At 40.6% G+C, this 13,906-nt stretch overlaps 1 protein-coding gene across 2 annotated transcripts in view; it reads right to left on the reverse strand.

Annotated features, from left to right (window-relative positions):
• Positions 1-7,987, reverse strand: part of LOC129863640 (LIM domain transcription factor LMO4-B-like) — a 35,176-nt gene extending 27,189 nt beyond the window's left edge. Inside the window, exon 1 of one of the 2 annotated variants that reach the window (XM_055935766.1) lies at positions 7,611-7,978. The gene's annotated coding sequence lies outside the window, so the exon portion shown is untranslated. Of the gene's footprint in view, positions 1-7,610 lie in introns of both variants that reach the window. The other variant, XM_055935767.1, reaches the window with a different exon arrangement.
• Positions 7,988-13,906: the final 5,919 nt, after the last annotated feature.

A 13,906-nucleotide genomic window follows, 5' to 3' on the forward strand; every position in this document is an offset into this window, starting at 1 on the left:
TCAGTTTCTATTAGTTTTTTTTTAAATCACCCATTCATTGTCAGGTAGACCCATTTAGCGCCTTAGAGAACTGATTATGCTTTGTGTCCTAACTCCCCCTTGCGGTGGTCTGGAGCAATGAAGCAGTGACGCAGGGTACCGTACTAAACCACAAATTACCTTTAAATCCCGCAGCATAATCTCAAAACTTTTAGCTGAGCAACCACTGTATAAGCGTCCGGATTTGTGTCCCACTCCTTGAAAGCGGCAGCTCTTGCCTTAAGCTCGGTGCGGATGTTTCCTGTAATCCATGGCTTCTGGTTGGGATATGTACGTACGTTCACTATGGGGATGATGTTGTCGATGCGCTTATTGATGAAGCCAGTGACTGAGGTGGCATACTCTTCAATGCCATTGGATGAATCCTGGAACATATTCCAGTCTGTGCTAGCAAAACAGTCCTGTATCGTAGCATCCGCGTCATCTGACCACTTCCGTATTGAGCGAGTCACTGGTACTGGTACTTTAGTTGGTACTGGTACTAGTTGGTACTGGTACTTTCTGCTTTAGTTCTTGCTTGTAAGCTGGAATCAGGAGAATATAACTATGGTCAGATTTGCCAAATAGAGGGGGATGGAGAGCTTTGCATGCGTCTCTGTGTATGGAGTAAAGGTGGTCTAGAGTTTTTTCCACCTCTGGTTGCACATGTGACATGCAGGTAGAAATTAGGTAAAACAGATTTAAGTGCACTAGGATCGCTGCTTCTGGATGAGCATTTTATTGTTTGCTTATGGTCTTTTACAGCTCGCTGAGTGCATTCTTAGTGCCAGCGTCGGTTTGTGGTGGTAAATAGACGGCTATGAAAAATATAGATCAACTCTTGGTAGATAGTGTGGTCTAGAGCTTGTCATGAGGTACTCTACCTCAAGCAAGCAATACCGAGACTTCCTTAGTATTAGACATCGCACACCAGCTGTTATTGACAAATACACAACCACCCCTCATCTTACCAGACATAGCTGGTTCTGTCCTGCCGATGCACAGAAAACCCAACCAACTGTATATTATCCGTGTCGTTGTTCAGCCAAGACTCTGTGAAACATAAGGTATTACAGTTTAATGTCCCGTTGGTAGGATAATCTCAAATGGAGATCATCTAGTTTGTTCTCCAGTGATTGCACATTGGCCAATAGAACAGATGGTAAAGGCGGGATACCCACTCGCTGACAAATTCTCACAAGGCACCCCGATCTCAGCCCCCTATATTTCTGTATTTTCTTCATGTGAATAAGTGGCATTTGCACCTGGTCTCGGAAAAGCAGTATATCCTTCGCATCAGACTCATTAAAGAAAAAATATCTTCGTCCAGTTCGAGCTGAGTAATCGCTGTTCTGATTTCCAGAATATATTTTCGGTCATAAGAGACGGTAGCAGCAACATTATGTACAAAATAAGTAACTAACAATTCGAAAAAAACCTACAATAGCACAGTTGGTTAGGAGACCGTAAAACAGCAGCCACCCCCTCCCGCGCCATTATCACAGATCAGTGATTCGTATTTCCTGCAACTTTCAGAAGAAGCAGCGACACAGGACAGCCAGTCTCATCGGTGTGTGTGCGATGCACGCATGTCTACCACTGTAGCCGTTAGCGATGCAAATGAGAACTGTCTTCTGATAGATGGCCAATGCCTTTCGTAAAAACCATCTCATTAACTAGAAAATAGCTTATGCCTATTGAGAGTAGAGGTCGACCGATTATGATTTTTCAACGCCGACACCGATTATTGGAGGTTAAAAAAAGCCGATACAGATTAAATCGGACGATTTTTGAAATGTATTTGTAATAATGATAATTACAACAATACTGACTGAACTTTTATTTTAACTTAATATAATACATCAATCAAATCAATTTAGCCTCAAATAAATAATGAAGCATGTTCAATTTGGTTGAGAAAATGCAGAAGAAAGAGAACAAAGTAAAAGTGCAATATGTGCCATGTAAGAAAGCTAACGTTTAAGTTCCTTGCTCAGAACATGAGAACATATGAAAGCTGGTGGTTCCTTTTAACATGAGTCTTCAATATTCCCAGGTAGGAAGTTTTAGGTTGTAGTTATTATAGGACTATTTCTCTCTATACCATTTCCATTTCACATAACTTTGACTATTGGATGTTCTTATAGGCACTATAGTATTGCCAGTGTAACAGTATAGCTTCCGTACCTCTTCTCGCTCCTACCTGGGCTCGAACGAGGAACACATCGACAACAGCCACCCTCGAAGCAGTGTTACCCATGCAGAGCAAGGGGAACAACTACTCCAAGTCTCAGAGCGAGTGACGTTTGAAACGCTATTAGCGCGCACCCCGCTAACTAGCTAGCCATTTCACATCGGTTAATCTCGGGAGTTGATAGGCTTGAATTCATAAACAGCAGAGCTGCTGGCAAAACTCACAAAAGTGCTGTTTGAATGAATGCTTATGAGCCTGCTGGTGCCCACCATCGCTAGGTCAGACTGCTCTATCAAATCATAGACTTAATTATAACATAATAACACACAGAAATATATGAGCCTTAGGTCATTAATATGGTCGAATCTGGAAACTATCATCTCGAAAACAAAGCATTTATTCTTTCAGTGAAATACGGAACCGTTCCGTATTTTATCTAACGGGTGGCATCCATCAGTCTATATATTCCTGTTACATTGCACAACCTTCAATGTTATGTCATAATTAAGTAAAATTCTGGCAAATTTGTTCGCAATGAGCCAGGCGGCCCAAACTGTTGCATATACCCTGACACAAGAGAAGTGACACAATTTCACCTGGTTAATATTCCCTGCTAACCTGGATTTCTTTTAGCTAAATACGCAGGTTTAAAAATATATACTTCTGTGTATTGATTTTAAGAAAGGCATTGATGTTTATGGTTAGGTACACGTTGGAGCAACGACAGTCCTTTTTTGCGAATGCGCACTGCATCGATTAAATACAACGCAGGATACGCTAGATAAACTAGTAATATCGTCAACCATGTGTAGTTATAACTAGTGATTATGATTGACTGATTGATTGTTTTTTATAAGATAAGTTTAATGCTAGCTAGCAACTTACCTTGGCTTCTTACTGCATTCGCGTAACAGGCGGGCTCCTCGTGAGGCAGGTGGTTAGAGCGTTGGACTAGTTAACCGTAAGGTTGCAAGATTGAATCCCTGAGCTGACAAGGTAAAAATCTGTCGTTCTGCCCCTGAACAAAGCAGTTAACCCACCGTTCCTAGGCCGTCATTGAAAATAAGAATGTGTTAACTGACTTGCCTAGATAAATAAAGGTGTAAAAAAATATATTTAAAAGAATAAAACATTTTTTAAATGTTTTTTTAATTGTGATTTTTTATTTATTTATTATTTTTTTTTATTTTTTTTTTTAAATCGGCGTCCAAAATGACCGATTTCCGATTGTTAAAAAAACTTGAAATCGGCCCTAATTAATCGGCCATTACGATTAATCGGTCGACCTCTAATTGAGAGCAAATACCTGAAAAGGGGCTGGTGCCATCAAATGAAAAAGGTTAGTACAGTAAAACGTTAGTCTGGAGCCCTGCAAATAAAAACATTTTAACATTCCTTGCCGTACCTGCAACAAGATGCGGCATCACAGCGAATGTATTTGCACAGCGAACGCAATAACACAGACAGAAACACACACACCTGCAGAAATGTCCGCCGTACACTAAGAGCCAAAATAACCTTGCAAAAAAAAGAAAACTAGTCTCTTAAATGCAAATAAACATTTATTCATCTTTTGCAGCACAAGGCAAGATCTGAGACTGAGCCTCAGGGATGTCATCATCATCTTCAGAGGGGGAGATATTTCAATGCAGCGCAAGCCTCAACAATTACAGTTCAAGTCGCAAGTTTACATACACTCAGGTTGGAGTCATTAACTCGTTTTTAAACCACTCCACAAATCTCTTGTTAACAAACTAGTTTTGGAAAGTCGGTTAGGACATCTACTTTGAATGACAAGTCATTTTTCCAACAATTGTTTACAGACAGATTATTTCACTTATAATTCACTGTGTCACAATTCCAGTTTGGTCAGAAGTTTACATTCACTAAGTTGACTGTGCCTTTAAACAGCTTGGAAAATTCCAGAAAATGATGTCATGGCTTTAGAAGCTTCTGATAGGCTAACTCACATCATTTGAGTCAATTGGAGGTGTACCTGTGGATGTATTGCAAGTCCTACCTTCAAACTCAGTGCCTCTGAGTATCTATATCCACAGTAAAACGAGTCCTATATCGACATAACCTGAAAGGCCGCTCAGTTAGGAAGACTACTGTTTACAACTGCACATGGGGACAAAGTCATACCTTTTGGAGAAATGTCCTATTTTTGTTTCATCAGACCAGAGAACTGTTTGGCCATAATGACCATTATTCTGTTTGAAGGAAAAAGGGGGAGGCTTGGCTTGCAAGCCGAAGAACACCATCCCAACTGTGAAGCGTGGGGGTGGCAGCATCATGTTGTGGGGGTGCTTTGCTGCAGGAGGGACTGGTGCACTTCACAAAATAGATGGATTCATAAGGGAGGAAAATGATGTGGATATATTGAAGCAACATCTCAAGACATCAGTCAGGAAGTTAAACCTTGGTCACAAATGGGTCTTCCAAATGGACAATGACCCAAAGCATACTTCCAAAGTTGTGGCAAAATGGCTTAATTAATTAAGGACATCAAAGTCAAGGTATTGGAATGGCCATCACAAAGCCCTTACCTCAACCCTGTCGAAAATTTGTAGGCAGAACTGAAAAAGCATGTGCGAGCGAGGCCTACATCCTGACTCAGTTACACCAGCTCTGTCAGGTGGAATGGGCCAAAATTCACCCAACTTATTGTGGGAAGCTTGTGGAAGGCTACCCGAAACATTTGACCCAAGATAAACAATTTAAAGGCAATGCTTCCAAATACTAATTCAGTGTATGTAAACTTCTGACCCACTGGGAATGTGATGAAAGAAATAGAAGCTGAAATACATGAAATCATTCTCTCTACTATTATTCTGACATTTCACATTATTAAAATAGAGCGGTGATCCTAACTGACCCAAGACCAGGCATTTTTACTAGGATTAAATGTCAGGAATTGTGAAAAACGGAGTTTTAATGTATTTGGCTAAGGTGTATGTAAACTTCCGACTTCAACTGTACATTAGCCTATACGGGACGTAGACAAGCTCATCTCCCCACTGAACACACTAGACACCCACCTAGTTTGGAGGGCACAATGACTTAGTGTTCCATCTTATCACCTCCAAGCAGACCTTTGCACAACTCTGTAATGCCGATCTGTAACCAGAGCCTATCGCTAAAAACAAGGTAGGGCATTTCTCCAGGCAAAAGGAGCATCTTGGCTTTCTAAATACAAAAAAAGAGAAAATGGGGTTAGGAAAGTCTACGCAAGCGTACCAGACAGAGGAAAGAGTGGCACACACCGAAGGACCACATTTTTTTTGGGGGGGGGGGGGGGTGACAGAGTTACATTTGTTTAGATTAAAGTTTGAGTCTGCCTGGCAATCTGTCTTTGACTAGGCTACTTACACTCTTTCCTCTGATAAACTGGAGTCATTATCGAGAAATAAGCGTCTGTTGGCTCTGATTTGTAATAACCGTGGTCTCCGTTGCAGTGTTTCATGATAAATGAATTATCAAGCAAAACAAAAAGGTTAGTGAGGAGAAGAGACGGCGCTGTTCCGCTCTAGTAATAGACTGATTAAAAACAGAGGCTAATGAGGAGGAACACAATACCGTGGCTGTCTGAGTACAGACTGATGGATTGCATCTGGTTTCAGGTTGACAGAGCAAATAATAGTTCACTTGCCGATACACAATTGCATTTGGCTCTTCTTCATTGAATTATTCACTTGGGGAGAAATACACTGGACAAAAATATAAATGCAACACGTAAAGTGTTGGTCCCATGTTTCATGAGCTGAAATAAAAGATCCCAGCAATGTTCCATAAGCACAAAAAGCTTATTTCTCTAAATGTTGTGAACAAATCTGTTTACGTCCCTGTTAATGAGAATGTCTCCTTTGCTAAGAAAATCCATCCACCTGACGTGTGTGTCATATCAAGAAGCTGATTAAACAGCATGATCATGACACAGGTGCACCTTGTACAATAAAAGGTCACTAAAATGTACAGTTTTGTCACAACACAATGCCACAGATGTCTTAAGTTGAGGGAGCATGCAATTGGCATACTGACTGCAGGAACGTCCACCAGAGCTGTTGCCAGATAATTTAATGTTCATTTCTCTACTATAAAACACCTCTTACATCATGTTGGAGAATTTGGCAGCGCATCCAGTAAATACCACATATAACCACGCCAGCCCAGGACCTCAACATCCAGCTTCTTCACCTGCGGGATTGTCTGAGACAAGCCACCCGGACAGTTGATGAAACTGAGGAGTATTTCCGTCTGTAATAAAGCCATTCTGATTGGCTGGGGCATGGCTGCGCCCCTGCCCAGTCACGTGAAATCCATAGATTAGGGACTAATTCATTTATTTAAATTGACTGGTTTCCTTATGAACTGTAACTCGGCAAAATCGTTGCATGTTGCATTTATATTTCTGTTCAGTATACATTGACGGGTTTCCTAAGTGGGGAGCTGTCATGTTATCCATGTTCAATTTGATGCTCATCTCCCAATCATATAATCTTTTTATATTGCAAAGCTTCTTTGGAGAAACACCTACCTAGGTAGTATAGGCCTATATAACCTTATTTTCTCAACATATGGTGAGTACTAACTGTTTTATAAGACCACCAGGCATTTTGTAGGCTAAGGCATGTTGGCCTTTTCTTGTTTAAATTCAATTCATGTGCATCAACAAGTCCCATATATCAGTGGCTCCGTTCAAATTTCACCAGTCACTTTGTAGAGACGCATTGCTCCCTCTGCCCTAGGTAAACCTACACTAATGAAAACCTGTCAAAACCCAACCCCTCCGTTTAAAATGAACAAATAATCTGCTCACACAAGCGAGGGGAAGTCGTTTGTAATTAAAAGCATGACTGTACCATTAACAGACACTATAAATAGTACCAATAGCAGGCCTACAGTGAGCAGTGGTCAGGCCCGCTTGCCACCAAGGCAGATTAGCAATATATCCTTCTCGTTTAATATTGCGCTCAAGGGCCATAAATACACCCATCCCTGCTTTTAATGACCATTACGGAGCACAACTCCCCATTGTATAAGTGCTCTCTTGCAGCTGTGATGCAGTCAAGTCAAGACACCCACCCACCCCTCCAAGAACAGCATGGACGAACCGTTAAGAGATGTGTGCTACGATGAGTGGTAAAAGTGAGTCATGTTCTCCACTTTCACCACCGGAAAGAGGGAAATGTAGAATCACGGACGAATAACTTACGCTCAAGAATCTGTCCGAACATGTCAGACATCGACTAGAAACGGGCACCAACATGTTCCAATTATAGCCATAAATGCATTACTATGTACAAGTCTAACAGTCGTCCGAACCACAGGCTGCAACTTTGAACCATATTGGACGTTGGTAAAAAAAAAAAGTGGATAAATGTCATCCGGTGCTCACCTTTCCGTCGTGGTAGTTTTATGTGAAGTCAAGGCGAAGAAATGATCACGATGGTGGCGCGTGTCACAACACGAGGCGTAAGCGAGTTCAACCAATTCGTGGACTGCTGCAACGATCGACTGTTGCCGTTCTCAAGATGGAACAACTTCAAACAGTTGTTTAGTATTCCGTTTGGAGATCATGCAGACGAGTCCAGAAGTAGGCTAAATCTGTTTCCATACTGTGTTGGCCGACTTCATGGGATTTCAAATAGGCTACATATGGTGAATGAAGTGTTTCTCATGTCAGACAGTCGAGCTCTGTTAATAGAACGGGATTCTTGTTCATGGCTATACACCGCTTTTGTGATATGAAGGCGGAGCTACTCCTTAGTTCAAAGCCAACAGGGAGCACAAATTGAAATCACTCCTCCTATGACGCGTTCGAGGTTCAAGCCCAGCAGCCATTGAACATCAAGGGGGTGTGTGGCGTTTGACAGAATGCTTCGAACACACCGACAGTGTCATTGCATTTTGGCACACCAGAATTACAGTCAATTCCAATTAAACTCTGCGTTTGCCCTGCAGCGTTGCTTTGCAGAGGCAGTTGCTGTGCATGCGTTGGATGTAGCGAACATATGCGTCAAACTGTATGCGTAGACGGCTTGACAGAAATGGTAGCAGAAGGTGAATGTTGAACATTTGTTGCATACATATCCAGATGATGCTGCGTACTATTTCTGCGCATTGACGCTGTCGGTGTAATCAAAGAGTTAGATGTCTGTTTAAGGAACGTTGGCTTATTTGTGGGGCTGTTTTAAATAGTCCATAATCACCACCACTGAGCAATGTTGAAAAAGCAATTCATTAATCCTTAAAGGGGAATTTCGCCCTAGGGTAATCTGGGCTTGTTTTCATCATGTCCATGGCATTTCTAGGTCAGTGAGATGTTTCACACATAATTGCCCAGGAGGTCTGGGATTCGCATGCCACATGATACATCCTATGATAGTACGATGGTATTTTTTTTTCTCATTTTACTGCCATGGTACATTTTTGTAAGGGGATGCATTGAATTTAGCAGGTGCTATCGACATTCAGTTGGACAAAGTTGTGATGGGATACGTTCTGCACATGCCACGGTCAATGTGAACCGGAAAGACGTGACACGATGCTGGCCAAACAAGATGTACTGTATGATGTGTTTCTGATTTTGTCAAAGTGGTTTTCATTGCAAGTTAAAGCGTACCGTTTGCTAGCTAGCGAGCGTTAGCTTGCTGGCTCGCTGACTAACTTTACGTGTATGATCTATGTGTATGAACCATTTGCATTGCTAGTTATAGCCTAATGTTACCTAGATAACATTGAACCTAGTTTTGTTAGCTTTATCTACCTGTAGCTTTATACTACAGCTATGACAATGTTTGTATTGGTATTAGTATGAGTTGGGATTATCCCTGTTCATTGTTTAGATAGATAGCTAGCTGTCTAAACAAAAGACTCCACTTCACCAGATGATTACATGACCCATCAAGTTAACCAGGTGTGTCTTGGTGTGATTACGGCCATCTATTGTATTTCATGAAGATGTGTACATGTCTAGACAATAGTGACCCATCCACGTAGCTACATGTGGCTGGGGGGTTGTTATAGAATTTCTTTCACATGACCCATCAATTTATACAAGTGTATCTGGGGAAACTTTTGCTACTATGCAAGTAACCATTTCACTGTACCGTTTACACCTTCTGTGTCCCGAGCTTGTGACAAATAAACATAGACTTTATATAGTGTGTTTTTACCAGAAATGGTAATATGAAGATCAACATGACCTGTACCAAAATCAGATTAGGAGGACTAGATAAAGTGTATTTTTACCTGGAGTTTTTTCCTTATTGTAGGCTACTACTTTTACCACATTTAGTCTTGAAATCTTTGGTTATTTAGCACATGGCATGTGAATCCTTAAAGTGATGGGTGGGGCTAAGGAGTATGAGGGTGTGAATGATGCTGAATAGGTGTAGACAAAGAAGAGTTCTCCAGTAGGTGTACCAAAACATTCAAGGGCCAGTTTCTCAAAAGTGTGGTTACAAGTTTATCAACTTAAAAAGCAGAATTACTTTCCCGTTGTTCCTTAAATGCAGTGTATGATAGACCATTTTCTAGCTCTGAGTCTAGACCCTTTGTCCAATGTAAAAAAACAGCATTTCAAAATGTTCTTCATAGTACCGAATCCAGCTGTTGGGGGTCACATATTGTGTATTGCTGGCCAACATACTACTGTGTTACAGTGGGTGGGAAATCAAATACATTTTATGTTTGCTAACTAAGACAGCTAGGTAGGTTGCTAGTTACTGGTAGCCATGTCTATGACAAAAATAGAAGAGATTTTACAATCGGAGATCTATTGTATCACTATTGTAAACTTTTTCACTTTTTAGTCGTAGATATGGTTACTTTACAAATTAGCTACCTAAGGCTAAGTTTACGGGCAAAAGTTAGCATATGACTAGCATTGGCTAGCTAGTTAGCCAGGCGCCTGCTAACTTGTTACTATGCGCCACCGGACCTCCCATTTGTAACTTTTTAGCAAACATTTGCAATACTAGCAACTGTAAATAGTTTTACTAGCTAGCTATATAACATAATTGACGAGGGTTGACAATAGTTATGATTATGACTGTGGATGCGTTTCAAAATCACAAAATAAGCAAGACACAAGATATGATTCCAAACAGATGTAAATAACAATGATTGGCTATCCAGCAAGCTAGCTAGTTAAGTTTACTAGCTAACAGTGAGGAGAAACAATAATTCAACACTTTAACTGTTGTAAATCTCTAAAACTGATAAGCTGGTTTTGTTATAAAAAAGATTTGCCTAAGCATGCCTGTTAGACATGGCTGTACAGTAGCTAGATACTGTCTGCTTACCTACCTATGTACATCTGTGCAAAGGTTGAAGGTTATGACATATTTCTTTCTATTAGGATAGAGATTGTTCTAAATGTAATCTCTATGCCTATGTATGCATGTTCAACTAGTCTACCCTAATGTTGTTCTGCTGGGAAAGTTCAGCTCTTGTTCAAACTGTGCAATGCAGAATAATTTATTATGTTTTTTTGTCTTACAGACAATACCATGTGCTTCTTCCTGGAGTGGATCCTTGTTGAGAAACAGAATTCCTTTGGCTGTGTGTGTCATTGTAGCAGAACTGTATCCCGTGAACTGTATCCCTCTCGCTGGATTGGACATTATGCTGGATTTCAAGTTGAAGATTACTCAAGAGCAGCTGAATGGTAGTTTTACCATGACAACACTCCTTCCACAGTGACAAGTGTTTTCTGAACTTAGTGTATTTTTCTTTGGAATGGTGAGACAGGTGTCTGTCATCATGACATAGGCCTCTTTGGGGTGGACACACCTGTCTCGATCAATGAGAGAAGACTTGATATAGATAAAATGGCTGCGTACACTGTTGGATTACTTCATGGAGTAAAACATTTTTTATAAATTTAAACGGACCCCATGCAACTGGACACAGATATTTTGAGACTCGTGTTTCCAGGAATCGAGGACAAAGACAGCATTGCCAAGCTAAGGTTGGTCGAAAATTCGCTGTGCTACACCAAACAGTACCTATCCTGTACCTCCCAGTAATGGATATCAAAAATCTTTGGTTAAATCACATTATCTGGTGTAACAATCTGTAGCTACACTTTAATACACAGAGACACACTGAACTGTACTACACTGTCCATGCTGTGTTTTTGGTGTATGTTACTTTTACCATATAACATTCTTGTTGAATACCCAGTTCTCTTTTTGAGTTAGTCTTAAATATTGTATTGTACACTCACTCCCTTGTATTTGATCTTTTAAACATTCTTTGGATATATCTGCATGACTGTTTGATGATACAGAGCCCTATACCGCTTATATAAATATTTTCTGTCAATCCATAAAGGCAGACACATTTGCCAGCTGGATAAGATTGCCTGAAGTGGTGTAGACCTTAACCATCAACTGTTTGGACCTCTTGCAGAAGATTTGCTGGTTCAGCACGTCTCCTGGAAAGACATGGCTGTGGTGTTAACATTTTACAGTTTTTGTGGAAGAGATGTATGGCAACACGCCTTTGTGTGTAAAGATGTCCACCGATTGGGACCTAAAAGTTTAGAGACAAACTAGTGTATTGTTTCGGGACAATGAGGGACATGATGAGCTGCTATTGAGAGGAAAGATCTATCACGTTTTAGGGAAGACCCAGATGCAGACAGTGTCAAAGTAACAAAAGGAGACAAGGAGCTGTGAGACATCGGTTGGATTTTAGAAACATGAAAAGTGGGACGTATATGGAGGGTACGGGGCAACAGAAGACGAACAGCATAGGGGCTAATGACACTGGCGATGGGGAAAGAGCCGATAAACCAGGGGGGAAGTTTGCGGGACTCCCATCGGAGGGGCAGGTATCGGGTGGACAGCCATACCTTCTACCCGAGACGATACCGGGGAGCTGGGGTCCGGTGGCGGTCCGCTTGTCGTCAATACTTGGAGGTGGTCTTGAGAAGTCTGACCGGGTTCTCTTCCAGGTACGACGACAGCGGCGGACAAACATCTGGGCCGAAGGTATGCCGACCTCTTGCTCAGGGAAGAGCAGGGGCTGATACCCCAGGGAATACTCAAAGGGCGAGAGACCTGCCTTTTGTCGATTTCAAACATAAAAGAGAGCTGAACAACAGTGCATAATTAGAACTACTTTAAATTGCCATGCGTCAAACAACTGTTGTGTTGGCTGTCCCCAGATCAAATATGCTGTACATGACGATTGTGACATAGGCCTACACTCAGTGGTGTAAAGTATTTAAGTAAAAATACTTGAAAGTACTACTTAAGTCGTTTTTGGGGGTATCTGTGCTTTACTTGACTATTTATATTTTTAGCAACTTTTACTTTTACTTCACTACATTCCTAAAGAAAATGATTTACTTTTTACTTCATACATTTTCCCTGACACCCAAAAGTACTTGTTACATTTTGAATGCTTATCAGGACAGGAAAATTGTCTAATTCACACACTTATCAAAAGAACAACCCTGGTCGTCCCTACAGCCTCTGATCTGGTGGACTCAATAAGCACATGCTTCGTTTGTAAATTATGTTTGAGTGTTGGGGCATGCCACTGGCTATCGTTAAATAAATAAAATGATTTGCTGTCTGGTTTGCTTTATACAGTATAAGGAATAAAACATGTATAGTTTTCCTTTTGATACTTAAGTATATTTCAGCAATTACATGTGCTTTTCATACTTAAGTATATTTAAAACTAAATACTTTTAGACTTTTACTCAAGTAGTATTTTACTGGGTGACTTTCACTCTTACTTGAGTCATTTTGGTGTATTTACCTTTAAGTATGAAAATTGGTTACTTTTTCTACCACTAACTTGGTTACGGGTGAGTACCCTTTACTTTCTTATTCTCGTGTTTAAATAATTTTCCCTCAATTGAACCTTTGTTTTATTGTGCCAATAAAAATAAAGACATTTCATGGATTAAGCTATCCAAACATTTGTGCAGACCAATTACCAGTTCATACATTAACTCAGGTTTAGCTCTATGAAGAGTCAATCATTTGTATTGGGCGACACCTTGTGGATTTATCTCATAAGTGCTCCTCCTAATACAGTAATCCAATGACATGTCAAATACTAAGCCAGCTCAATCACATAATCGAACTAACACTTCAAATAATAACAGTCCATTATCATTTTCATTCATCCAAATAGAAGTTCAATGGTCTGGGAGAATCAAACTACATTTGAAATATTTCTTCTTTCCAAAGCATATAAATAACACACAAACGTTTAAGCATATAGAAACAATAACTCATCGCACATGCATGTTTGTAGCCTCTTATCATCTTCTTGTCATTTTACGGTTGGTATACTTCCCACGCTACTCCATGCATTTGTTGTTGCTTTATCATTCCCAAGTATCTCCCACTGGCTCTGGGCTTCTGCATCTATCCCATCACTCAAATTTACAGGTAACTGTCAAAATACAGGAAATACAAATTAAATGAGGGATACAAGGTACATTGAAAGCAGGTGCTTCCACACAGATGTGGTTCCTGAGATAATAAAGCAATTAACATCCCATCATGGTTAGGGTCATGTTTAAAAATGCCCAGTTGCCCATTATTTTGGCTGCTATGGTTAAAAGAAGAGATTTCGGTGACTTTGAAAGAGGGGTCTGAAAGGAGCATAGGGGCTTTAAATGGTGTGTGTGTGTCTCAGTCACCAGATCTCAACCCGATA

This window comes from Salvelinus fontinalis, chromosome 10, assembly GCF_029448725.1.
Source record: "Salvelinus fontinalis isolate EN_2023a chromosome 10, ASM2944872v1, whole genome shotgun sequence".
Classification (NCBI taxonomy): domain Eukaryota; kingdom Metazoa; phylum Chordata; class Actinopteri; order Salmoniformes; family Salmonidae; genus Salvelinus; species Salvelinus fontinalis.